At 36.6% G+C, this 26,319-nt stretch overlaps 1 protein-coding gene across 2 annotated transcripts in view; it reads right to left on the bottom strand.

Annotated features, from left to right (window-relative positions):
* LOC117176228 (discoidin domain-containing receptor 2-like) overlaps positions 1-26,319 on the bottom strand; it is a 161,111-nt gene that overhangs the window by 61,159 nt on the left and 73,633 nt on the right. For both annotated transcript variants that reach the window (XM_033366368.1, XM_033366369.1), the window contains one exon: positions 19,693-19,758. The gene's annotated coding sequence lies outside the window, so the exon portion shown is untranslated. The remainder of the gene's footprint in view (positions 1-19,692; positions 19,759-26,319) is intronic.

The raw sequence follows: 26,319 nt of genomic DNA on the forward strand, positions 1-26,319 counted from the left end.
CGAAAACGTCAATCTAGCTCTGTGACCAAAACCGGTTGAAGAGTCGTATCAGTTACCAGCTGGTCACTGAGTTAGAATCGATTTTGTTTTCGATTCTGTCCGATTTCATCGAGGGTATTGCCTTAGCTATAGATTTTCGAAAGCCTCCTGCAGCCACGCCTGGAAAGCAAATCTTGATACAAGGAATTGGTTGAATGGAGAGGGAGGCCTAGGTAAAAGCAATAACTCCCACTATTCGGGGGAAGATAACGTTCGAGAAAGACGATGTTTACAAGACCCGGTGGAGACTGCAGTTGGCCAAAGAGAGTAATGTTGCTACTCGAGAAGATGAAGCGCAATTCCGTTTCCCCTTCCAATCAGAGCTAGAAGTCCAATTTACAGATCCTCTTTTCCTTTGAAGAAAAGTTTTATTTTGATAAATATTTGAAACAGGAATCAATTGGAAGCAGTCAAGTTTAGATATTTTCCATTTAGTACAACTAAGTTGTGTTCTTATATGTTTAAGAAATTAAAACAGACATTTCCGCTCCTGTTTTGAACACCCTGTTCTGTATTTTTCTTTATGTCACTACTTCCGCACTTCCGTTTCCATTAGAAAATAGACTTTCCCTCTCATTTTATCTCTTTGCTAAAGCATGGTTACAAGTCTAATCTCGTTTAACTTGTTTACCGGTCTTCGATAAAGGAGCAATGCAATCCCTGCGAACTCTATGCGGAGCGCGGGCGCGAGCTGCTTTAACTCCCGTGTAACTCTGACTTTAAATTTATTATGGCGGTAAATATAGCCAGTAGGAGGGATGAGCAGATAAAGTGCTAGAGCGAAAAAGAGATGGAGCTATGGTGGCAGCGAGAGTGGCAAGAAAGAGAGAAGGAAGAAGAATCCTCCCTGTACCGGCATTTATAACGTCAAGCTCGAATTTTTTGTCGGACCTCGAGCAAGATCTGAGCAGCTGGCACGAGATCCCCGCGAAGGAGATCTTTAACGAGGAACCAGAGAGGTTTCACTGGTTTCAGTTGCCCATGCCCATGCCGTCGGCTTTGGCGACCACGTGACGCCGCGCCGGTTCTCCACCTTTCCCTTTACGACCTTTTTTTTAGGGACGAAAAAATGATGAGCCTAATGACGTGTTTGGCCGATTTACATCTTTTAATTGGGACAAGTGAAGATTTATTGCCCCACGATTTTACCTTTAATTTATATTTACGTATTTCCAAATACAAAGTTTATTTGGCTTCCTTATGGTCTCCTATATTCTTCTGTTTTCCGTTTAGCATTAATGCCATTTGTACAATTGTAAATTGAAAACTATTGTCCAGTATACTAAACTCTAAAGGTAAAATATTTATTACTTTATGATGCATCGACTGTGATTGTCGTAACTTTGATATTCATAATGCATGGTGAGTTTGGGATTGAAATTGGCCTGCAAGACAGTGAGAATCATTGTGGTTGGTTCGCATGCGAATTGTCGACGTTGACTGTAGCGATCACATTCGACATGCTCGTCTTGAACAATGAGCATGCTCCAGGCATGAAAGCCGTGAATGACGAGAATTCGAGCGAATGGGACCAATCAGCCTGATTGGCCGACCGGTATTTACATTTCTGCGGGCGTGTGCTCCGCTACCGTCTGTTCTAAAGACCGAAGAGAATGGATGCCAACGATAGCGCAAAATCAATTTTGAACTCGCTCCAAACATGAGAAGAGCATCGATTCGCAGAAGCACAAGGAACCAGTTCCAACCACTTCAGGATATATACCTGGCACATAAATTAGAACAAGTTCCAAATCATAGAATCCACTTAATTTTGGTAAATTCACTCAATGCATTTTAATTTATGTAAGTCGACAATGTTCAGTTAATTATGAATCCATTTAATTAGTTCTAGTTAGGTTTGCACAGAACTTCTTGATCATATGGAGATTTCACTCTAGAGGTAATTTAGAGAATAAAGTGCTTCAGCCAGTTTTCGGAATTCATTATGGAATAAAGACATGATATGTTTAGAAACTTTTTTGGTGATTAAAGTAATCCCTCAAGTAAATATACAGAGTGGGTTCTTTAATGCCGAAGAATAAAACACTTTTGAAAGTCGGAACTCCTAAAAATGTTTGCCTCCTAAACTCCTCCATAAAAATCTGGTCACTCTCCTCGACTCAGCAACGGATGTGGAAGGCATCATATACACAAGATACTCAAAAAGTTTCAAAACATCGTGAGGGCTTTACAACTCTACAAGGGTCGTTTTCTTCACATCTGGTTAAAATTTATTCTCCGTTTTGACTCCAGTTCTTGCTTTTTCCAAGCTGTAAATCTTGACCACAAGTGAGGAAGTAGAAACACATCATTTAACTTCAGACATTTAGGATTCCAATTACCTAATTCCTTGAATGATAATCCAATTTCTATAGCAGTAACAGAAACAGTGAAAGAATGCCTAATCGTTTCTGGACGGGAAACAACTTTTTGAGGCGGACAAGTCAATGTAGAATATATTAGATATAAATAATCTGTTAGCTTAGATTAAGTGAAACGTTTATAGCTACATTATGTGAATTCTTCTCGTACATTTTTCAAAATCTTGAAATTAAGAAATCATTAAGTTGATATGGAAATAATCTACTTGCAGTAGCTAATTTATCGTCTGGTAACAAGAAAATTAATATTCCTGGATTCAGGCTAATGCGTTTGGAGGTTTGTTAATTTTCTAGACTTTCTTGATATGTTAATTAAATTACCGACTGCAAACGAAACACATGTAAATTATTATTCCCAGAACAAAATAACTGATATCCAACATTTCGAAAAAGTAGTTGTTAGAAGACCAAATCGTAAACTGGACCAATTTTTTTATATTTTCAACACTTCTATAAAACTGAAATACTTGTTCTTTAAAATTACAAACCTAACAAAAGGGGGATCAACATACTTGATTGTTGGAAAACCAAATCATATAGCTTAGCCGTGAAAGCTAAAAAAAATTTCCTTTCATTTCGAATTATGATTGCACATTGTAGCATTGTAAAATATTTCAGAAAATATTTTGCAGAGACTGCATCTTGTAATTTTTATAAGATAAACGTTGGCAGAATGCGTTAATTGAGTCGTTAACGTTATCGGCCCATCAGTGCCAGTAGTGCCGAGACCGTAAGACACTGAAAGACCTCGGCTTCTAAAAGTCGAAACCTCCCAGAGAGCCGCTGGGAGAAAGACCACCCACTCACTCAACCGATCAGGCGTGAACCTGCTTAAAGGTAATCTAAAGAGGGCATTAGCTCCCGAGTCTTCTGATAGCCGACGCGACGCGTGCTGGGTGCTCTAAAGGGTTAATTGTATTTTTATCCAAACGGCAGCTACGAAAGGCGTCGCTCGATCAGCCTTTGATTCCTCTTCATTCCTTTCATTTCCCTTCTTTCGTTCAATTCAAAGATATCTTATTATAAAGCTAAAGCAGAACCATTTGCTATCCTGATTCTTTACTGTTATTACTACTGTAAGTGCATCATTATTATCATATTTATTGGAATATGCTCTTTGTGCAAATGGCAGGATAATAGTGTATTGAACCTTCCTTTATAAAATAAAACTTGTTTTCTTCCATCGTTTTTAGCACTTTACGTTTTTTTAAATTGCAACACAAATTTTATGTTCTGGATGTTTCTTGCTCGGGTAGCAGCTACAGAAGTTCGATTTCAAGGTAACGATGTCATTACTAAATATGTAAGATAATTACTTACTGGCAAGCAATTTCCTTTCGAAGGTAAAATCAGGACTCAGTGACTCACCTGAAACAAAAGAAAAGCGATTCTGTTATTTTTTTGTTCAAAATTTAATTTAAATAAAAAAACTTTTTTAAAAAATTCAAGTGAAAATATAAATCTAGGTTTACTGACAGCAGTACAATACTTAGTACTGACAATGAGTCAACAGCAGTCTGGCTCTCATTTGGTCTATGCTATAGCATCCATGAAAGAATAATCGTTTGTCCATGGCACATGTCGTGTTGATATGACAGCAGGGGACTTCTATAATTGTTGGCGAATCTCTCTTTGATCGGTCGTGCTCTTTTAATCGGCGATGGAAAGTCGAGTTATCTCGCGAGCCGGAAACGAGAAGGCTCGATAAAGCAGAGATGATTCTGCCTTGCTCAAAGTACAATCTCGCAGACAGACAGCTCGAACAGCCTGACAGACACCCTGCAGCGAAGGAGCAGGAAGCCTTTCCCTTTGTCGTTCTTCGACCACGCACGCAATGTTAAAATGTTTCAGCCTCAATCGAGCTGTTTGTCGTGTCTGTGCAAATGTTGCTTTTTCAGCGGGCTCCACCTAAAACGAAAAGTAATTATTACGCACGCGACCCGTCTATGGCCTACGCTGTTCACGCACAAACACATTTGTCCGTTTGTACATGCCCTTCAATGTCAGAACCTGTGTACGCAAAGAGTGAAAATTTGGTTCCAACCGCCGGTAAATTTAGGGTCATCTGTCGGATAAACAAACTGATTATTTGAAACGAAGAAAAGTTTTTCTGGGTGTTGATGTCAGGTGAATATAATCGACTAACTCACTCCTAACCATTAGTGACATCCAATCTCTGAAAACGACCTCTTGGATTTTCAGCTGTCCGAGTTTACTAATGCCACACTTATGGTATTGGATTACAAATTCGACAGGAATCACTCAACGACGCGTTGTGGGCTGGCCAGAGGCGTAAAGCGGCCAGCTAATTAATAACTCTGGATAACAAGCACCAGATGGGACGCTTCGGACAGAGCATTTGTGGTATTCGCGGTGGGAAGAGAGAAAGGGTCCAACGCAGATATAGAAATGGAGAAAGGGATGAGAGAAAAATCTACCCTGAACTCGTGTGGTTGGTAGGGACACACGCCCACTCACTACCCATTATTGCGCACGTGTGGTTGGGATGGTCGCGTGCATGCTATTAGCGAAAAGGAGTGCCCCAACCCCCAACCGTTACTCCATGTCCCAGGAATCGAAAATAATTGTCCCGTACAGGAAACTTGGCTTAAAAGAGAATTCTCAAGTACTAAAATCCTCTAAGAGGGAAAATAAACCAACCCTCGTTTCCAGCTAAGGACCTTAGGACCGATGTCTGTGTCTTCTTCAATTTGGGTAAGGATCTCTCGAAACGAAAATCGCCTTCTGCGGACGAGAAACACATGTGTGCAATGTCCTTTTATATATTTCCAGATAAAAATTGAGTTTGAGGGCCTACAAAAGACTCGCCTTTATTTTCCTATTATACTTTTTGTAGCATGTCTGGAATCAGAGTTACATTTTTACTAAGGAAAAACATTCTTGTAGATGTTAATGCAATTTGACAAAGACAAACCTTGGAAGTAATATTATTGCAGTTTCTCGGACAAAACTAATAGCATTGAAGAGTGATATAGATAAGAGATGAAAAGTACGAGGAACAATCATAATTTGATTTCAAGTCCCATTTCTCAGTGGGAGTTGATGGTCGCCCAAGAGAGGAAAGGTCTCTGATATCGAAGGCCCCGATCAACAGCAGCCTCGAATTCCTTTAGCTTTGATGCGCTCTCTGAAGCGCGTGCGCTCACAAACTCGATTTATCCCTTTTTTCTTCCTTGTGGTGAGCTATAAGGCCAAGAAAGGGTTTTCGATAAGAAACGGGTTTTAGAGGCGGTGTCCTTCCATTCGTCGATTTTTACCCTTCGAACCCCTCCTCGTCGCACCACGATGTATCGAGCACGTACCAAGCGGATATCGAAGAATATATAGGGTCAATCCATTGCAATCCGACTTTCAAAGAATTCTTTTACGGTTTTTCCAATAATGCTGAAAAAATTTCATTCCTTGTTATTTACCAATTCTAAGACATTGTACTGGTTGTAAAATAATTTACCATCAAGTTGTTGTACAACTATTTGTCAGTGCAAACCCTGGCGAAGCAAATGTGCAAGAAGAATTTTCAGTTTTCCGTACGCCGTAGAGAACTACTAATAACAAACGCTCAACTGCATGACGTTTATTCATTAGAGGAGTTGGCTGGCGTCGACATTTTGAAGAACTTTGCTGAAGTCACTGGGTTACCGCAATTCGAATTGCCAAGCTCTTATTATCCTCGGATGATGTGCTCGTACAAGCATTCCCCTATATTCTGCCAGCTTTCATCGCGCTTGCGACAGCGAATCCTCTGATTCCAGACAACAAAAGTTAAATAAAATTTTCTCTGAAAAAGGAACGCCTTTCAAATCCGCGCGGATTCGATCCCAGAACCTTCCCTTTTCTTGACAAACAAAAAATATTGCACTCGTAACGATTCAGGGGCAAAGAGCGTGTTTAATTTGACCGTAGGTGCAGAAATACAATTTCCGGACACGGTTCATGCCACATTCGAGTCGCGTCTGCAAACAAACTGGATATTTCCGTTGAGTTGAGCGAATATCGCGTAGGCTGAAGTCTTATAGACATAATGACCTGACGTTGCGCTTTTTTATGTCACTTATCACATGCAAATCCTACTTTATTGCGATTGGTATTCTTATTAGGCGCCTTCAGCTTTTCTTCCCGCCAGGGTTTCTTTTTCCAAGACGATTTATGAAAAGTATCCTCGCGCAGAACGTAACGCCAATTTTACTTCCACCTCATACTTCTCCCATTAAGATTAGGATGATTTCGCTTACGAGCAGGGATCCAACTACGATGGCAGGAAAAAAGTATACCTAACGCGATTTTCAAGTAACTGGATCGAGAATAAGAGAGAAAGAGTGATGCTCTCGTGTTTTCTACTTGACGGAACCGAACTGGTTTAGAGATATCGATTTGAATAGCTGGAAAACTGGAAGTGGGCATGCGTGTAATTTCCATATTTTTTCAGATCAAAGATTAGTTTACCAGGTAAATTTAATACAACTTATTAAGATTTTCTACATTGCTTTAGGTTTCAACATACGGAATAAACAAATACGAATATCAAAGTCCAGCAACAAAAGGACGCCCACATAAGTTCAAACTAAGTGAGGTGTGACGTCTTTTGACTTTGAAGGCTTCTCTCGTGGAAATCTTTATTCAATTCATCCTGAACTTCATTCTAGATTTCAAATAATAAAACCATATTTAATCGACTTGTACAAAACAAGATGTTTCTAGCCATCCATTGAAAAGCTGAACAGAAGACGCTGAACAAATTTGCCAGTAAGGAAGTCGAGTAGCTTTATTGATCAAGTTCTTTCCCATTTTTCTTGGAATTGTTGTCGGACTGAACTCTTATGGAATTAAATTAACTCTTCTAAGTTCGAACTCTTTGGCTTCGTGCAGACTTTCCAAACTTCATAACTCGAGCTGCACTCTGATTGGCTAACACGGAGGTAATCGAGTTACCTGACTGATTGCGAGCGGCTAATAATAACGAGGGTTTCTCGTTTCGAAAGGAAGGTTTTTGGATTGTATCACAGTGGAATTTGGACGCACTCACTCGAGAGGAAGAGGAAAAGGGAAAGGGTAAAAGAGGGAGAGATAGTCCTGGATGGAGCGGAAGGATCGTTTCGCGTAAAAGCTACGGATCCGTGGTGATGGGGTGGTATCAACCCCCGCGTGCCTGGAATTCCTCCCGTAATTGCATCGCGTGGCGCCACGCCAGAACGATTGCATTTTCAGCCAGCTATGTAGTATAAATAGTGAAAACATGGTGGTGACTCCTTTGACAATTATCCGGACGAAATTTCTGTCCAAGAATTTCGCTGTTTGCGAGTTGACCGTCCAAACTAAGGCGCAGTGAGAGGAAATATTGAAATTCTAGTAGCCTTATGAATTCCTCCAACCTTTTAACCAGGAGATCGTTAATTTCTCCAGAAGAACGAGTGAAATACAGCTCGAGAAATTCTGAAGAAGAAAGGCTCAATCTGCATTTCATGTGAAAAATGAACTTTTAAATTGAATTCTAAATTCAAGCGTTTGTTTAGATTTGGTTGTTTTTTGAAAATGATATTCTGATTTCAAACATTTGTCAGAGTAAAGATGAAAGTTTTATTACGCGATTAATTAGTATAAACAAAATGTTCTTTTCATCGTAACAAGGGTTTTTAAAATGATAATTTAAATGTCTGCCTAATCAAGCAGGTTTCGGGTAGCAATTACTAAATAATTTCCCATTAGAATATCTAATGACTGAGACATGCAGAAAATAAAAAGGGATATTTTTCTCGAGCTATATAGTGAAATGAGGATCAGGATGAAGATTTGGAAAATTTTTAACATTAAATCGCCGTTTTGTTTCGAAATGACTTTCATATTTTCATAGCTTAAAAATAACTTTCACATTTCCGACTTCACAATCTTTTCCCTATCTCCATCTTTTTCCCTTTTTTTTAAGAGTTCTTTTTTCCTTTGTTTTCAAAAAACTTAACATTTTTTTCTTTGCTTAAATGTGAACTGAAATAATAGAGCCTAAAAATAAAATAAAACTAATTTAGCTTAAAAGTTTATTCTTTTCGGTTAAAAATTCTACTATTTGATTAAACGTTGAACTACTATGATCAAAATTTAATTTTACGATTAAAGAATAATTTGTTTGTTTGAGAATTAGTTTAAAAATTCATATTGTGTCGCTAAACATTACTTATGCGTTGAAAAATCAAGTACTTTTTTTAAAACTTAAATTACTTTCTAGAAACTTTATTTTTTGCTTAAAGATTCTTTTTTTCCTTTTTTTGAAAATTCATATTTTCGGGATATAATTCAACAAATTGGTAAAAAATAAAACTATTTTGTTGATTTTTTTTTATAAATTATATTTTTATAATAAAAATTAAACCGTTTTGTAGGTAATTTAACAAGTTTTTTGGAAAATCATGTCTTTTGTTGAAATTTGGCCTTTTAAGTCGAAAATGTAACTATTTGACGAAAAATGTATCTTCTGTGGCTTAAACTTCAATTACTTGTTTGATTTTTTAAATTCACGTCTGTGGTAGAAAATTGAACTATTTTGTTAAAAAAAAATTATTTTATTGAAATAAAATTTTGTGTCTGAAAAATGTATTATTTGCTTTTTTATTTATAATTGATTTATTTATTTGGTAAAAAACTAATTTATTTTGATGGAATTTCGTCTTTATGGGTAAAAAATTAACCTTGTTTTTTGATAATTCATCTTTCTATTCAAGGATTTAATTATTTTCTTACCTTTTCATCTTTTTTGGTTGAAAAATCAAGTAATTTATTTTAAACTTGAAATACTTTCTGGAAACTTAATTTTTTTCGTTAAAGATTTATATTTTTAGTAGAATATTCGACTATTTGGTCAGAAATTAACTTTTTTCTTAAAAGTCAATATCTTTGGGTTAAAAATTCAACTCTACTGACTTAAAAATTCAACAACTTGGTTAAAAAATTAAACTATTTTATTGAATATTTTTTACTCAATAAATTATACTTGTGTGATGAAAAGTCAACCGTTTTGTAGATAATTTGAAAAGATTGTTGAAAAATCATGTCTTTTGTTCAAAATTCGTCTTTTTAATCGAAAATATAACTAATTGGGTAAAAACTATTCTTTTGTGACTTCAAATTCAACTACCTATTGGAAAACTAATCAATCTTAATCAAAATGCATTTTTTTAATCCATCTCTGTAGTATAACATTTTACCGATTTGTTTAAAATCCTTTTTTTTTTTGTTAAAAATTAATTTTTGATCTATAAATTTCTTTAGTACCAAATTGATACATTTTGTTGAAAATGCTTTATTTTTGTTGAATATGATTTTTTTATTTATGAATTAATTTTTTCGATTTTTTATTTTCAACTATTTTGTTTAATTAATCCTTTTTGGTTGAAAATTCAACAGGTCTGTTAAAAATTCGTCGTTTCAGATTCAAGATTAATCTTTTATGGTAGATTATAGACGGCCCTTAAGTGGTCTTGTTAAATTTAAAGTGGATGGAGCTTGAAAAAAACTATACAGCATTTTTAAATTGATCCCTAGGGATTAAGGTGTCTGAAGCAATGTCGCTCGATTCATCTGTCATGTTATACATTTAGGCTCTAGCTCTGTAGGAAGATGTGGGAAAGAAAAAGGAAATCATGATTTGGTCTTTAGGAATGACTAAATTCTTTAAATCGTCAAGAAAGAGCCAGCTATCTTTTACATGACAAATAGATTGACCTATTACTTGTGTTAATATTGAGGATAAAAATGAAGCTTATAGCGATATCGATGGTGAAAACTAATGAATAATGTTTGCGGATCTTTGGAAGTCCATAAGCCCTTGTGTTAACATCTGAATAAGAATGCAGAGATTCAGATTCCTGATGGTTTTTCCTGATGGTCCAGTTTGTTATTGAATCTGAAATTATTATGCTGAAATGATGAAACTTTAATGGTGATTGATAACCTTCCATGTATTGAAGGGTTCAGTTCAGTAAAGATGCAAACATGTTTCCTTCAATATCTCGATTCGACACCAAATGTAGATACAGCCTCTCTTTAAAAGTACGGCAGAGATGTGCTGCCACTTGAAGTTTAAGTGGACCTAGGATCTATTCAAACAATGAGAGTATTTCTTTAAGAGCCTCTCAGCTGTGCTTACGGTTTAACTGAAAGCATTGCCATGGACACACAAGAGAGAAATCTTATCCCAGATCAGATTCTTCTTTTGAATAAACATTAGCAAGAGATTATTGAGTTTATACTTTACACTGTAAATAGAAGTACTTCTGTTAAAGAAGAATTTCGCCGGCATCTGTAGTAGTTCAAACGAGTTAATTTAATTAACATCAAATTACGCTTATAGCAACAGTCAATCATTAGATTTGTTAATCTTGTCACATGATTTGTCAACATTAAATTCCAATTTTTCAAGCCACTTCCGCCCTGAATTTATTCCTATCCTGGGGAAAATAAATGAGTACGGAATTTATGATACTGTAAATTTATGCAAAACTAATTAAGTTAGAGGACTCGTAAAGAACTCGTTTCCGCATAACGACTAAATCTTGGAAAGGAAGAAGGCCAAAGAATCACCTGTCGGCACTAAAACTCGCCAAGTTCCAGTTTAATTTGTGCAAAATCGCTCTCATCGAATCCGCGAAGCGTGAAGGACGCATGGTCTTTTTCTCTGAGTTTGAATTACTCCCGCTTGGCACGCTCCACTTCCTTTTTCGCGCGTAGTCACCTCACAGGTCCACCCGATTCGTAAGATCTAAGACTTGGTGGGGAGAAATACTTTTACCAACGACCCCCCCTCCAGTTAGTGTGAGTCGCGCGCCTCTGTAAAGAGGCGAAGCTGAGCGTATTACACGCACGCTGCACGTGGAACGATGCGATGGGTGTGAGCGGCATGAGCAGCAAGCTTGTTTCACTGAGAGAGGTGGCAAAGAAGGTGGAGCAGTAGAATAAAAAAAACTTTTCCTGAAACAGAGGGAGGGGCAGACACTGCCGACTGAATGAGAGAGTAATCAGTGTGCCTACCTGACCGGGGAAAGGCCTGGAATTTTGGCCGCAAGGAAAAAATCGGGAATTTGATTCAGTGATGAGGGTTCTTCATTTGATTGTACTTAAATTATTATTAAAAGTGGTTTGATAGTTTATTACTCTTACACTACCGCCGGAAATCAGTCGGCGAACATCGAGATCAGAGGTCTCCAAAAGTAGTTCCTGTTCCCGGATCAATAGGTTGGATCCACTCAACTTTGACTCAGAACTGTCAAGAAGGATCCCCATCCTTTATCTGAGTCGAAGTGTCTCATAGAGTCGCTTCTTACCCAGCAGAAAAAATGACACCTTTGAGGTTTAGGTTTGTGAAACAAACTCTTTCAACTGGTGTTTCCTTTCAAGGGGTCATACGTTTTCTTCCAGTTTCTCATCGAAAACAAATAGTAGATCCTAAAAATAGCCAGTCGATTCTGGGTCAGCCTGCACCTGTGGATTGTGGAGACATCTGAACTATGAGCTCAAGTGTCATGATCTAGGAAAGTTGTAGCAAGAATCTGAAGAGAGAGAATCAAGTTCCTGAAAAATTTAATTCTTCACGGAGATCACGGATCATCAATCACGAAGTAAAGAATCAAACCCCATATGAACTTCTAAGACTTTCCAAATTATCCGCTCTAAAAGCTCGAGTATTTTAAAACGTTTTAACCCTTTTTTCTCGGATCTTACAAGTGAGTTCTCATCTTAAGTGAAAATTACTGACGATCAGACGCAAAAGGAAGAACCGCAGGGTGCAGAGCGTCACGAAGGGTAGATCACCGGAGGCAAGTGCCAAGCCGATCGCGCGACTTAATCTCGCCCCGAAGGAATCCTTCTCGGCCTCGTTCTCGCTTCCGTAATGCGTTTCCTCGAGCATCGGGAAAGTCGAGAAGCAACGAAAGGATCGGATTATCCCCTGGCGCATGGAGTGGGAAAAATAACGAAGGACTTTTCTTAAGCCTTCAGGGTTGAAACCCGTTTCCTAGATGGAGACGTTGCGCGACGTATGAAGGATTCCTCATGCCTCTTTTCATCCAAACTGAAAAAGGATCTTTTTCTCTTTTCTTTGACTGACTCTTTCTTTGAAGTCACTCATTGAGCATCCACTATCATTTCCAGCGAGGATTTTTCATTTTATTGAAATCTGAGGACTTATCGAGATTCGGAACAACTTTAAAGACAAGTTCAATAACTCTGAAAGTCATTAGGGTAGTTTCTATCCATTGTGCTTTCAGATCGACACCTTGAGTCTACTTGTCTCTACTTGTATAGTAATTCGAGACTGCATTATTTCACCCTCTCTGTCAAATCTCACGTTGCATTTCGAGTAAACATGAAACCCTCGTCTCTAGTCAGGAAACGTTTTCAGAATGTTTCACATTTTATGGGCTTCTATTTTCTGAAGATGAAAGTTGTTTACATAACGAGGTATGCTCTATTCTCTATTCCGTAAGAAAATAAAATCAGAAATATTTTTCCATTCTAGCATAATTGTGGGCGGAAATTTTAAAGGAGAATTATTTGTCAGAGGGGAATTATTTCGGGTGTAATTACACACGTGAAAAGGGACTTTGGACAGCTGTGCGTTCTGTAGAAAGACAAATTATAAATATTGGATCAAGTGTAAACTTCTGTTTATTCGTTAAACATGTTTCTTCAAATCTTTGCACACTATTCTGATTATCAAGTTCAGAATCAAATCATCCACATTTCCGGATACAAAATTAATTTTTCATAATAATTTGACATAATAATTAATTCAAGGGTGGTGGGAAAAATCCACTTTTACTATATAGTTGCTTTAAATTAACCAAGTCTCGACTTTCAATTTGTGAAAGATTTACAGCTTTCACGGACCAAAAAAAAAAGATTATTAATTAACCAAAAAGTTTCATTATGAACCAAAAGATGAAATTTCTATCAAAAGATATCAATTATTTTCGGAAGAAAGAAATCTATTTTCTTTGAAAGACATACATTTGTAACCAAGGATTATTCCTTAGTTTAAAGAGAAGACAAATTTCCAACAAAATGTTGAATTTTTAAACAAAAAGGCCAAATTTTCTTGAAAACAGCTAAATTTTCAACAATAAAACATTCATTTATAACAAAAATGTTTGTTTTCAAACTAACAGTGAAACTGTATGCCAAAATAGTTACATTTTTTATACAAAAAGGTGAATTTTGAACAAAAACGTTGACATTTTTAACCAGAATGAATGAGTTTCAAAAATATGTGGATTTTAATTAAAAATGAAAATTTTACAAATTAGATAATTTTTAACTGAAATTATAAATCTCGAACAGCAATAGTCAAATTTTTGGTTAAAAAAATTATTTTTCGATCGAAAATTCGAAGTTTTAACAAAATAGTTAAATTTAGAACCGAAGAGATAAATTTTCAACTCAAATAATAAATCTATAAAGAAACAGATGCTTCTTTTAAAAAAAGTGTTTAACTTTCCACCAAGTAGTTAAATTTTCAACCAGAAAGATTGTACCTAAAAAACGAATTTTTAACAGAAAAAATAGTTGAATTTTCTATTTAAAAAGATAAAATTTAAACCCAAAACATAGAGTATGTATTTTTTAGGTGAAAAAAAATTGTTGTGTTACATTTTCAAGCAAAAATATTAATTTTTCACTAAACTGATCAATCTTCAATGAAAAAAAAATGAATTTTTTACAAAACAGTTCAACTTTGAACCAATTATTTCAATTTTCAACTAAAAACGATAAATGGTTAACTAAATAGTTGCATTGTCATCTATAAAAGATAAATTTGTAACAGCAACCAAAAAACGAATTTTTAACAAAATAGTTACATTTTAAACCAAGGCAATAAACTTTTAACTTAAATAATGCTTCTTCTACCAAAAAAAATAATTCTTTACCAAAAACATTAACTATAAACCAAATAGTTGACATCTTTGGAAAAAGATCAATTTTCAACAAAAAATTAAGTTTATATACAAACAAAAAATATTCTGATGTTTAATAAAAAAACAGTTGAACTAACCCAAAGTAGCCGATTTTTTATCAAAATATTCTAATGCTCAAGTGAATAGATCAATTTTTAACTAAATAGTTGCATTAAAGAAATAATGAAAATTCTACAAAACGAGATAAATAGTTTCTTCTAACAAAAGATGAATTTTTTAAACCAAATTGTTAAACTTTCAAGTCAAAAATGCGAATTTTCTACGAAATAGTTGGATTTTCAATCAGCAAATATGAATTTTCGACAAAAAAGTAAATTTTCAACCAAATGGTTAATTTTTTTTAATCCAAAAAAGACAAATTATAAAAAAGGTGATTCTTTAACTAACAAAAGCAACCTCATAAGAAAAGTGTGCCATTCAAAAAAACATTAAATGTTATAATGAAAAATACCAATTTTAAACAAAGAATATAAATTATCAACCGAGAATATAATGGTTGAACTTTTAAGCAAAAGGAATTAACCTTGAACCCAAAGATAGTTGGACTTTAACCCCAACTTGATGATTTTTCATCGAAAAAAAAAATTTAGCAAATTTCTTTGATCGGCATTTGCTGATAAAATAAAAATTTGAAATACGTATTCAAGCATTTGAATATCGTTTCCATCTAATTTTGAGATGAAATTGATCGACTGGCATTAATTGCGTAGTACACAAAAATTCCTGAGAAGACTTTAAACCAGTTGATGAGATAAAATGCAAAAAGTCTTGAAATCACAGAAACTTTGAGATAAATTAAATTAATACATAAGTTCTCTTCGCCTCTAGAACTGGAGTTATGATCAGTTCCTGATAATTGATGAAACTGATTGTAATCCGATTTCATGTATGATCGAACTGTGACACCGAACATCGCTAATCTGACAGGGTGCCTCCTGCAATCTTAAATATTGAATCTAGCCTATGAAATCTAGAATCCTTATCTGTTCGAAAAAGAGGAACAAGAAAACTGTTTGGACAAGCGTGTAAAACGGATAAAGGAGGCAGACAGCAAGATGAGCTGCACAGAGGCAACTAACAAGAGAAGTTCAACAACTGGCTTTAGTAACTCCCGTGGACCAGCGAAGCGTGTAAACGCAGACGCGATGCTTTCGTGCATAATGCTTATAGACCATGCATCCATCCGTCTAGTAAGTGGGCTAAACTAACGCAATAAACAGAAGCTGCTGAACATGCTATTCGTCAAAGAATTAAAGGATCACTCAACACTTGCTGCAAAATTATTATGCACAACTGTCGCAAAACAGAACCACAATTCATCCTCAAAATAGAGATTTGGAAGACTAAACAATTTTCATTTTGTAATTAGATGTACCACGGTTCGGTTGAAATAATTTCGATCCAAAAGTACAAACACAAGAAGGTTTTTATTGATTTTGCATCTGAAATGTCTCACAAGTATTCTCAGATAAGAAAAAAATTGTTCCTACAGACTCTGTTATAATCTCATTCTTAATTTGTAGAATCATTTTCTCAGAATCTTAAAATTCGTTCAGAAACCGTATCTTTAATTCCATCTTCCATTCCCGCGAGATCTAAAATTCAGCGTGGAATTTTAAACGACGAAAGTGAATCCCCCTTTCATTTCTGATCTCATTCTGCGAATGGGTGGGCCTCCATATTTAAAAACCACTGGAAACTCCGCAAACAGGGAAATCACCGTCGGGAGAATGAGAATGCAAAATGAAGATGCAGAGCGCTTCTCGAATAGGGGCAGGAAAAGAATTCTGAGTTCGGAACTTTCATCGTCGAGTTGGTCTGGTCGGCAGCTCGAATTACAGAACAGAACGGAACAGAATCCGTATCGTAAGATGTGATATTCTGGCTTGAAAATCGCGAGACTTTCCCGGGTATCTGCGTAATTTTAAATACTTGAGGTTCCCCTTCACTCCGAGGAACGGCCCACCCTGTTAATTAATCCTTTAATCATAAAACTTTAGCGACGGTCTATATTTAAATTTCAACGACGGCTGTGGCCTTCTTGGCCGCGTGCTTCCACGCCTTTTGAATGTCGCATCGCGTTCGGTAGACGTGACAAAGGGAACGTTTGGACCTTTTTGTCGGGCTTTCGTTTGAAGCTCTGTCACCATAATTTCTTACTGCAAAAAATACTATATCTTCCCTGCAGTAACACGCAGTAAATTGTAAAGAGTTTCTTTAAACAACATCAGTTTCAGCATTAGGTTAGATATTAATGTAGAGAAATTAAACCACAACAGGATGTCTGACTGGGAAATTGGGAAAACCGGGAAATGACCTTGGGAAATGAATTTAGGAAAGGGCATCAGTTTCGTATTAAAACGTTATTTAGGTCGTTTGAATCTCGACCCTCTCCTTTTCACTTCCTAGTCTATCTCATCCTATCTTATAATTCCCTCATTTACTTCCGCTTCTCCCTCCTATTTCTCCTCCATGGAAGGATACTTGCTAGAAAATATAAGAGTTTCTGACCGAGGCTACGAGAGTCTAAAAATAAAGATCTTTTTTAAAAATCGTAAGAGTAACAGGATTTAGAAATAGGAGGGAAATTCGTCCGAGTGAAAAGGATTTTATCCGAAGTCTAGTGAACTGAAAGTGATCCTGATGAAGTCGATCACTAGCTGAAAGGACTCCAATAAAGAAACGTTCGTTCGACAGTGCTTGCAGAAGCTGGAGGGAAATTCGAAAAGCGCGTTTCCGAACGAATAACTTCCAGTTCGACGAAAGCCACCGATTTGACTAACAGGACGAGCTAGGACTCGGGGCGATTCATTTTGTCAGATATTGCGCGGAGTTCCCGCGTGTCTACCTGGCAATGAAAATGTACCGCATGCGAGAAACAGAGAAACTGTATAAAAGGAAAAAGGTAGAATGGTATCACAATGGAAAACGAGTGGATGAGGGTCGTTGCAACAATTGGCGGTGGCGCACAGAAGGGTTCCGGGCCACAGTGCAATCTCGTTCGCGCTCTCTCGGATGAGTGACTCTCTTCTCTTCAGACTCACTTGCTCCCTCCTTTCACTCTTCTAGTTTTTACTGAAGAATAGTCTTCTGAAACTCTGTGCATTCAGTCCATTTTAATCATTTCTTCGAATTTATAGTTTCAGTCGGGTGTCCGTGCGTACCTCGCATTTTTTTAGGACGGGTAGTCCGATAAAAGAGAAGGGAAAATAGAGTGGGACTAGGGGCATGAAAAGTAAAGATGAATGTAGGATCTAGCAAAAAAGTATGAGGAGGGAAAATATAAACCTAGGGTAGGGGAAGTAAGGGATTGTATCGGAGTGGGTGGGAGGGAAGATAAAATGGAAATAAATAAATTAGGAGATAGAGATCTGTGGTAGGAAGTAGAAGAGAAATTGTGAAAAGGGAAATAGACGAGGGGGACGTGAGGGGCGGAGTTAGGACGATTAGATTGGATCAGACAGGATATGATAGGATAAAAAGGAGTGGTAAGAGAAATGAGCTAAGTGAAATAAGAATATAAAACATAAAGATTTTAAATACTACATTAAATAGGCTAAGAAACGACTAGAGGAAGATTTTTGCACCCGGAGGTGAGCTCTAGCGATCAATGACCGAAGATGAACGCGTTCGCACGAAACGATGCTGCTTTGCAAGCGTCTTCCCTTCGCCGTGCTCGTTAGTGCTCGCTTCGCCAGTCTCTCTTAATACGTGTTAGTCGATACCACTAAAGGTGGTTAAACTGGTAATTGCCTTCACACTTAAAAGCGTTCGACCGCGAATAATGAATCGACAAGCGCCGCCAAAATCAAAGAATCAGATTTCATTTTGCACTTATCTTCCCAAAAGGTTCTGCACTCAACACCCTTAATTTGTTAGAAATGAGAATTAATTACGTTTACCGATTATTAGAAGGGATAACAAGCCTAAGAATTCTCGGAAATTTCATACAATCCCTGGTAGTCTCTAAAATTCTTTGATATCATTGATACGATTTTAAAATCTTTCCGAATTTACCAATTGCCCCAGACGCGAGTCCGAGGTCTGGGGTAATAATTCCACTAGATAAACCCTGCTTAGATCGGTTTCTAAAATACCTGACGAGTTTTGAATTTTACATTGAAAATTTTAAAAAAGATGATTGTCATCTACGTCCGGTAGAAGGTGGCTGGGTGTGTAGTTAGTGGAAGTAGTTAATTTCCTCTGTCCAAACAGCAGTAATCCCGAGTGACATAAGCCAACTGACGGTCTGCTATAAACCCTGAAGAGAGAACTGGTGTTGGAGGTCAGTGGGGGGTTAAAGGTCCAACGGTGTGTCTCACTCCGGATAGACCCTGCCACCAGCAGTGAGCGGGTTTCTGATTCCCGCAGGAACCGGCTCTCGACAGTTAACTCACTTTTAACTAATTTCAATGTCCAGCTAACCACTAACCAAGCACTGGCAGAGCTAAAAGGATTTCGATTTAGATTTTAGAATTTAAAGCTAGAGCATAACACCCGCCAGTTCGTCCCATTACGGATCATCCTAAGCCTATTGATTTAGGATCCGCAGGGTCATGAAACTTATTGTTCCCTAATTGTTCGTGTCAGTGCCGTTTGACAGGCCATTTTGCCAGCCTTTCCATTTTGATGTGACGCGCTACTTTCCCAAGTATTGTTCCAAAAGGAGCACTAATGCCGAATTGTATACGCATGCTGTGGAAAGTATTTACTTTGCTAACGAGGTGAAAGGATTTTCCAGGTCGGAGTCGAAGAGAAACATTGTAGGAAGAAAATGTAGGGAAGAAGAAAGGGTCGGCTTGGATAAATTCTAAAATATACTGTGTGGGAAGCTAGAAAAAATAACAAGGCAACGTCTGTCAGAAACGACGAGAACACCTGCGACCCTAGAAATTACACACATGTTAATTGATAGGTATTTGAAAAAAGCCGTTTAATCATTTACAATCTACATAATTACAAACCGCCCATAAAAGTTCTGGTGAAGACACCAAAAGGAGCAGAGCAAGTTTTTTCACCACCTGTCACTAGGCAGTGACACAACCGTCGTTCATTTTTTGAATTTAATTAGAGTCGCACGCCAAACGAATTCCTTGACAATGATTAGAACGAAAGATGCCTTGATGTCGAGAACGATTTCGTTATTTCGATCGGCGATAGATAAGGAAATGTGTAATTGGTGATGAATCAATTCGTTCAAAAATTTCGATTGGTTTCTCTCATGAATTTATGTAGCTGAAATCAAATTATCAAGGTTCTTCACTATACAATCTTTAAATGAAACGTCTGTTTACCTGTTTCTCTTCGCTGCAGAAAGGAAAGCGCTTTTTCTTCCCGATTTAATCTCTTATCGTCCACACCTATAACAAAAAAAATTTTCATTAAAACGAAAGCTAGAAAAATTATAAGAGCTTCATAAAAAATAAATTACGAAGATTATTTCCGTTTAGAATTTCTAATAGAATACAAAAAGTAATTGTCTCTCGCTTGATGCGATAAAAGGCAGTAACTCACTCACTTGTGATAAGCAGTGGCCTACATAAAATTATATCACCCATAAATAAAAGATAGGCTTCCCTTGAATTTAAGTTAGGGGCCGTCTATAAACTACGTTACCAATTGATTGAAGCTAGTAAACTTAAAATATGCTAGCATTTGAATAAACCTGTATGAATCTTGTTTCAAGTCCTTAATTTCTCTATCGTAATTGATTTACTGATTTTCTGTCGAAGCCTGATCACATAGTAAATATTTCTTTTCCCTTCTTTGCTCTCTTTCCATGTCGAAAAATATTTGCATTCAACTAGTAGATGTGGAGGAACATGCTACTCGACTGCTCGTTACACCCTGTACTTGGCATGTGTATCTATTTGCAGGGATCTTCAGGATACGAATTTGCGATATTATTTCGAGGGTAGTAACGCTGCCAAAAATGTTGTCCTGGGGCGTTCCCTAGTTTTTCTCTCTATTTATTCTGTTCTTTTCTCTAGCGATGAAACCAGGAGGTCGCGCCAATGGGACCTCTTTTGATGGATGGGGTCGATGAAGTTTCCCGCTCCATAGATACCAAATTTAGATCGGTCGTTTCTCTATTGTCTATTCCACATAGTCACCACGCGATCATTTGTTTCATTCCGGATAATTATCGTCCATCTGCGCTCCACAACTGTGCTGTCGAAATTATTCAGAACTTTTTTAACAAATAAACATTTACATGAACATAGATTAATTTTTAACGAGAATATTACCAAAAGGCATTAATTTTACATATCTCGTGACTACAAATTCTTAGGAGAAGAAATATATGAATCAATTATCTTTCCAGTTTTAATGAACGATCATTCTGAAGAGAGAAAAACTTTTAATGATCTGTGAACGTTTCTTATATATAAAACAAGCATTAAATGGAGATTATTACTGTCCGTGATTCTGAGTGGAGCACGAAGAGTAAAAAATAAAATGGCTCTTAAAATAGGCGCCCTTAAACTTGAAATTCATAAGAATGAAGAACATAAACCCAGAGTTTCTAATTTTAAGAATCTTTTAATGAAAATTAAATCATAGGCCGTTTGTTGAACGATTTCAGCTCAAATAGGGACTGCTGACCCTCTTTCTGTTTAAATTTTGCCTACAGGGAAATCTATTAATTCAGTTCGCCCACCCCTGTCTAGAAACACCATCTGGCAACTGGAGAACGCAACGCACGTTGGCGAACTTGATTCTCGTGAGCACAGAGAGGCTATATAGTTCAATTGAAGCCTATTTACTCTCATTTTTTTCAAATCTAGATCTAAAGGCTACAACTTTCAGTTTGAGAACCACTGCTGTCGACGACCGATCGCTTTCAATTAAAACTTGCACGTCTGTCTCGCAAAGTTCTAGGAATACGAGAGTTTCCAGCGATTTTGAAGAAACGATGTCTACGATCTTTGCTCTCTCTTAACTCTCCAGAGTTTGCAAAATAGAAATTATAAAAAAAGGGAAAAAATCACAAATTACGAAGGGCAATTTGGTCAAAGCAATTCACAAAAAATAATTAAATCAGGCACCATGCGTCGTCGCGTACGCGTCGCATTTCCGAATGACGGAATGCTCCTGACAAAGAATGTGCAACTTATGATTTGGAAAGTGTATGATGATGAGTCTAGGTTTATGACTGACAATCAAATTAATCAATTAGGTGATTTTAAAGTGGTCGCACTGAAGTGAAAATGTTGAACGCGAGTTTTACTTAATGGAAATCGTCGTTTCACAGTGAGAGAGATTAGAGAAAGACTTCGAGATTCAAAACACTATCGTTTTGGAAACTTTAAGCCAAGATTTAGAGATAAGCCGCATGTTTGCAAAACTCCTTTTTTTGTGCTCGATTTTCGATTCAACTATTCTTTTCATAAATATATATTATATCATCCTAGCTTTATTTGACACTAGCGATCAATTTGTTCATCGAGGCAGCTTTTTCCCTTTGACCTTATTTGCACAGAATGAACTATTCTTTAGCCGCTGAATAGCTGTTGAAAGGGAGCTGACTGACCGGGAAGTTGGAAAAAATTCGCATCCAGCATCCTCTATATTGAGTTTACACACCCCGCAGAGCGAACACGATGCATACAAATAAGCTCGTAACCATGCACGATGGCTTTTGGTTTGAATAGTTTGCACAGTTATTAACCAAGCTCGAATGCGTAATGGCCCGTTAATTTCAAACCTTCGTTTGCTCAGCTGCAGTTGATTACAAAGAAGGGCTGCAATTTCATAAGAGGCTACGCTAGGCTAACAGGTATCAGATAATAAAGATTCCTTTTTCTGATTGTAAATGTGCAATCACTCATCCAGCTCTGTTTTAAAACCCTTGAATCTTATCGATCCAACGCATTAAAATACATTAGAATCCTAAATCTTGAATCTCGTCGAAGCGAAGGAAAAATCGAGGTGGTATTAAAACGACACGACAGCCATCTGCAGCAGCTATAGCCTGCTTTAACGAGGGGTGGGAACTACCCTTATTACATTTATCGTCACGTTATGATCTTTAAATGTCAGACTCCGTGCTACAAGCTCGACTTAAGAACGATAACAGTGAAATTGTGATTAGAAAAAGCTCGACGTGATAAAAAAAATGTAATTTTTTCCGGTCACGAGATTTCCTAATTTTCGCTTCATAACCGAGATTTTTCTGTAAGGGAAATCATTTTATGTAGAAAGGGTATGAATATTAAACTAGTTTATTCAAAACTTTGGTATCCTTATCTTCAAAGTCAAAAAGACCGTTAGAATCAAAATCAACAAAACTTTTATGATAAAACGCCGAAGACATAATTTGCTGAAGACATCTTAAACAGATAAAGCTTGTACCTGCACTTGAATACACTAAACATGTTTAATGTCTAGTACTTTTAATTTTAACATGTCAGATGCCAAATGCTGAAATTTTAGATTAAAATAACATTAATGTAGAGATGTTACGAGATTTGATAACTTTATCTTTTTTCATAGAGATTGTGTCACCGTTGGCTTTTAGTCTTTTTTATCATGATTCTATACATCAGTCCTACAAATTATTTTCGTCTCACATTATTTTCTACTGTGAAGTGTTCGAACAAGCGTGAACAGAAAAAATGACAGATGAGATTGATGTGTCAACTCTGAAATTAAACTCCCGCCATTGCTAATGAAGTAGCAGCAGAAATGTATTTCTATTTTAACGAGGAGGATTCGAAAATTCTTGGGTATACCAGTTGCGGGATTTCATTGTAAAATAACGAAAGGCTAATGAGCTTCAGAGGGAAACGCGAGAAAACGTGTCTACCTGCGTTTATATTCATTTATAATTAGAAGCGTCAAGCTTTTGTAGACTGTTCCAGAGGAAGCTTCACACAAGGCGTGGAATCCTTATTCGAATCACGCAGAGCCAAAAGTTTCATCTTCTTGTTTTGTTTATGATTTTTTAACCCATTTTATTTTATTTTTGCTCGCGTTATTTTTAATTTCTCCAGCATTATTTTCCCTTATTAACTTCTGACTGTTTTCTCATTATTGCCTTCAGACGCACGCTTAATGGTTATGCTTACGACTTCCTACGTAACCAAATTCAATTTCCAAGGGACCGCCCGTGATGCTCAATTTTTGCTCCCCTTTAGCTCCGCAAACTCCAGAATAGCCTCCCTTCATGATCGCATGTAAGAGACGATGTTTTACGACACGAGTGGAAACTACTGCCGACCGAGCGAATAATTATAGTTTGCGAGAAGCGTGGCCGCTGTGCTCTCACAAAGGAATAATTCCGACGTGACCGTGAAGAATCAACGGTTTCCAGATCCTTAGAGTTTATACCCCATATCTATAGCTCTCTTCTTTGACCTCCCCTTTTTCTGACACCTCCAGTACCATTTTTCACAAAACCAAAGAAGGCCGATCTTTCGTAAATCGCTCGATTTGTCAAAATTAATGATGACGATTTCTATGATTTATTTAGAGGGGCAATCTAATTTGGGGGTAATCCGACTGTAATGTGAATCTGTTTCTCGAAGGGGAGCAATTGAAAAGGTGAGCTGCGTAAAAATTTTCATTTATCATTTCCTTTCATAAATTCCAGTATTATACCTGGTCGAGAAAACAAATGTCATTCTGACTATGGGCGAGGAAGAAAGAAACGAATCATAAAAAAAAATCACGTGAAGAGCTATAATTTTGGATTTGGAACAGGAAATTACATAAAGAATTATAATTTGATCTAGAAACGGGTAAATTGTGATATGCTAGGGGAAATTTGGAAAAATAGACTTGAATAATCTAACTGAGGAGAATCTGTTTTTCGAAGGGGAGAAATTGAAAAGGTGAACTGCGTGGAAAATCTCACTCTCTTTCATAAATTTCAGATTCTCTTTTATTTTGGTATTTACTATAAAATGTAGTTTTGACTTTTATTTAGAAAAGTACTTTTTCGTAAGACATACGATCAGGGTATCTAATCCTAATTCGCAGTTTGGACAGGGGATTTTAATAAAGAATTATTATTTCGAGTTTGGAAAAGGGCATTTCAAGAAGGAAATGTAATTTTGAAAATTGGAAATTGTGACAGAGAATTCTCTAAAAGAGTTGTAATTCCGAGATAGAACTGAGAATTTCCGTAAAGAATTATAATTTTAATTTTAGGTTCAATTTAGAAGAGGAAATTTTACTAAAAATTAGAATTGTTACTTTAGTAGAGTTTCCCTGAAGAATTCTAATTTAAATTGGGATAGAGAATTTGTCTCTGAAACGGGAATTTTGTTAAAGAATTTTAGTTTGGATTTAGAAGAGGGGAAAAAAACCCTGCTCCCAGTCAGAATTCGTTACAATTTGAAAACTCCTTCTTCTACATCAGAATTTGTTTTTTTGTAATTTCCATGAAGGACAGGGATTTTTTTTATACAAAATTATTATTTTACTTCTAACAAAGAATTGTTGACATGAAATGGGTACTTTGGAAAATAATTTAAAATATAATATTTAAAAAGAGAATAAAAAAAGATTTCTTCTTTTTGTTACAAAATTCATTCAATTACGGTAGGTAAATTCTGTTTGAAGTTTCTCCTGAAAGTTGACGTGACAATTCCTCCCTTAGTTCGAACCACTGAATATGCGTTGCTGCAGCGACGCATATTCATGCAATTCATTCTTTCAATCAAACAAAATTATGAATTGTAATCATCAATTTGAATATGCAATGCTTTAAAAGTCGGGTATGACCTAGTTTTTTTTATTTTTTGTAATTTCCTTTGTTGAAAGCAGTTTGAAATTTTTTCTAACAGTAAACGTGACGCCTCTCTTAGTTCAAACAACTGAATATGCGTCACTACGGCGACGCATATCTTTTTAATTGATTCCTTGGATTATACAATATTACGAATAAATATTAATAAATTGAATATGAAATGATCTAAACGTCGGTTATGAAATGATTTAAACGTCGGTTATCAGCTAATTTTTGTGATTTTTTTTACATTTTCTTTGTTGGAACAGTTTAAAGTTTTTGCTAACAGTAAACGTGACACATCCTCCCTTAGTGCGAATTACTGAATATGCGTCGCTGTAGCGACGCATATCCATTCAATTAATTTCTTAAATTATACAAGATTATAAATAAATATCAATAATTTGAGTATGAAATGATTAAAACGTCGGTTATGAAATGATTTGAACGTCAGTTATAAAATGATCTAATCTTCGGTTATCAGCTAATTTTTGTGATTAAAAAATTTTTTTTTTGTTGAAAACAGTTTGAAGCTTTTCCTAACAGTAAATGTGACACCTCCTGCCTTAGTTTAAATTACTGAATATGCGTCGCTGTAGCGACGCATATCCATTCAATTTATTCAATCGCGGAAAATTATGAATAAATATTACTAATTTGAATATAAAATGACTGAAAAGATCCAATCCGAATTCATCCCACGAATCGCCACCCTGTTCTACCTTTTGAATTGAAAACATCCCTGTGACAGTATAGTGGATGAAATATTTGTAAAAGCTCGTTCGTTAGAATAATGTGAGGTAGGCAGAGAGTCATGAAAGGGTTTTTTCCAGGCGAGTTATTTCGGTGATATATAAACGATGCGGATCGCTACTCGCTAGGAATGGGGTCGCTTTGAAATTCCATCTTGTAACCTTCGTCTCGGTGATATCGGCATTATACGAGCATGGCGTGCACTGTGGTGATATTTAAATGTGTGAACAGCCACCCTGTGCTATCTCCAATCGTATATCGCGGATATTCGAGAAGCTGATCGGCCCTTACGCAACGGGAGGAGGATCGGTTTCCGATAATCAGAAACTGAACACGCGTCGTTCAGGGACCCTCTGAACGACCCGCGTGAGCAGGGAAAGATAAAAAGAGGAGAGAAAGAGTACAAAAAAAATCAGCATGATGGTAAAACCTG

This window comes from Belonocnema kinseyi, chromosome 7, assembly GCF_010883055.1.
Source record: "Belonocnema kinseyi isolate 2016_QV_RU_SX_M_011 chromosome 7, B_treatae_v1, whole genome shotgun sequence".
In the NCBI taxonomy this organism is placed as follows: Eukaryota; Metazoa; Arthropoda; class Insecta; order Hymenoptera; family Cynipidae; genus Belonocnema; species Belonocnema kinseyi.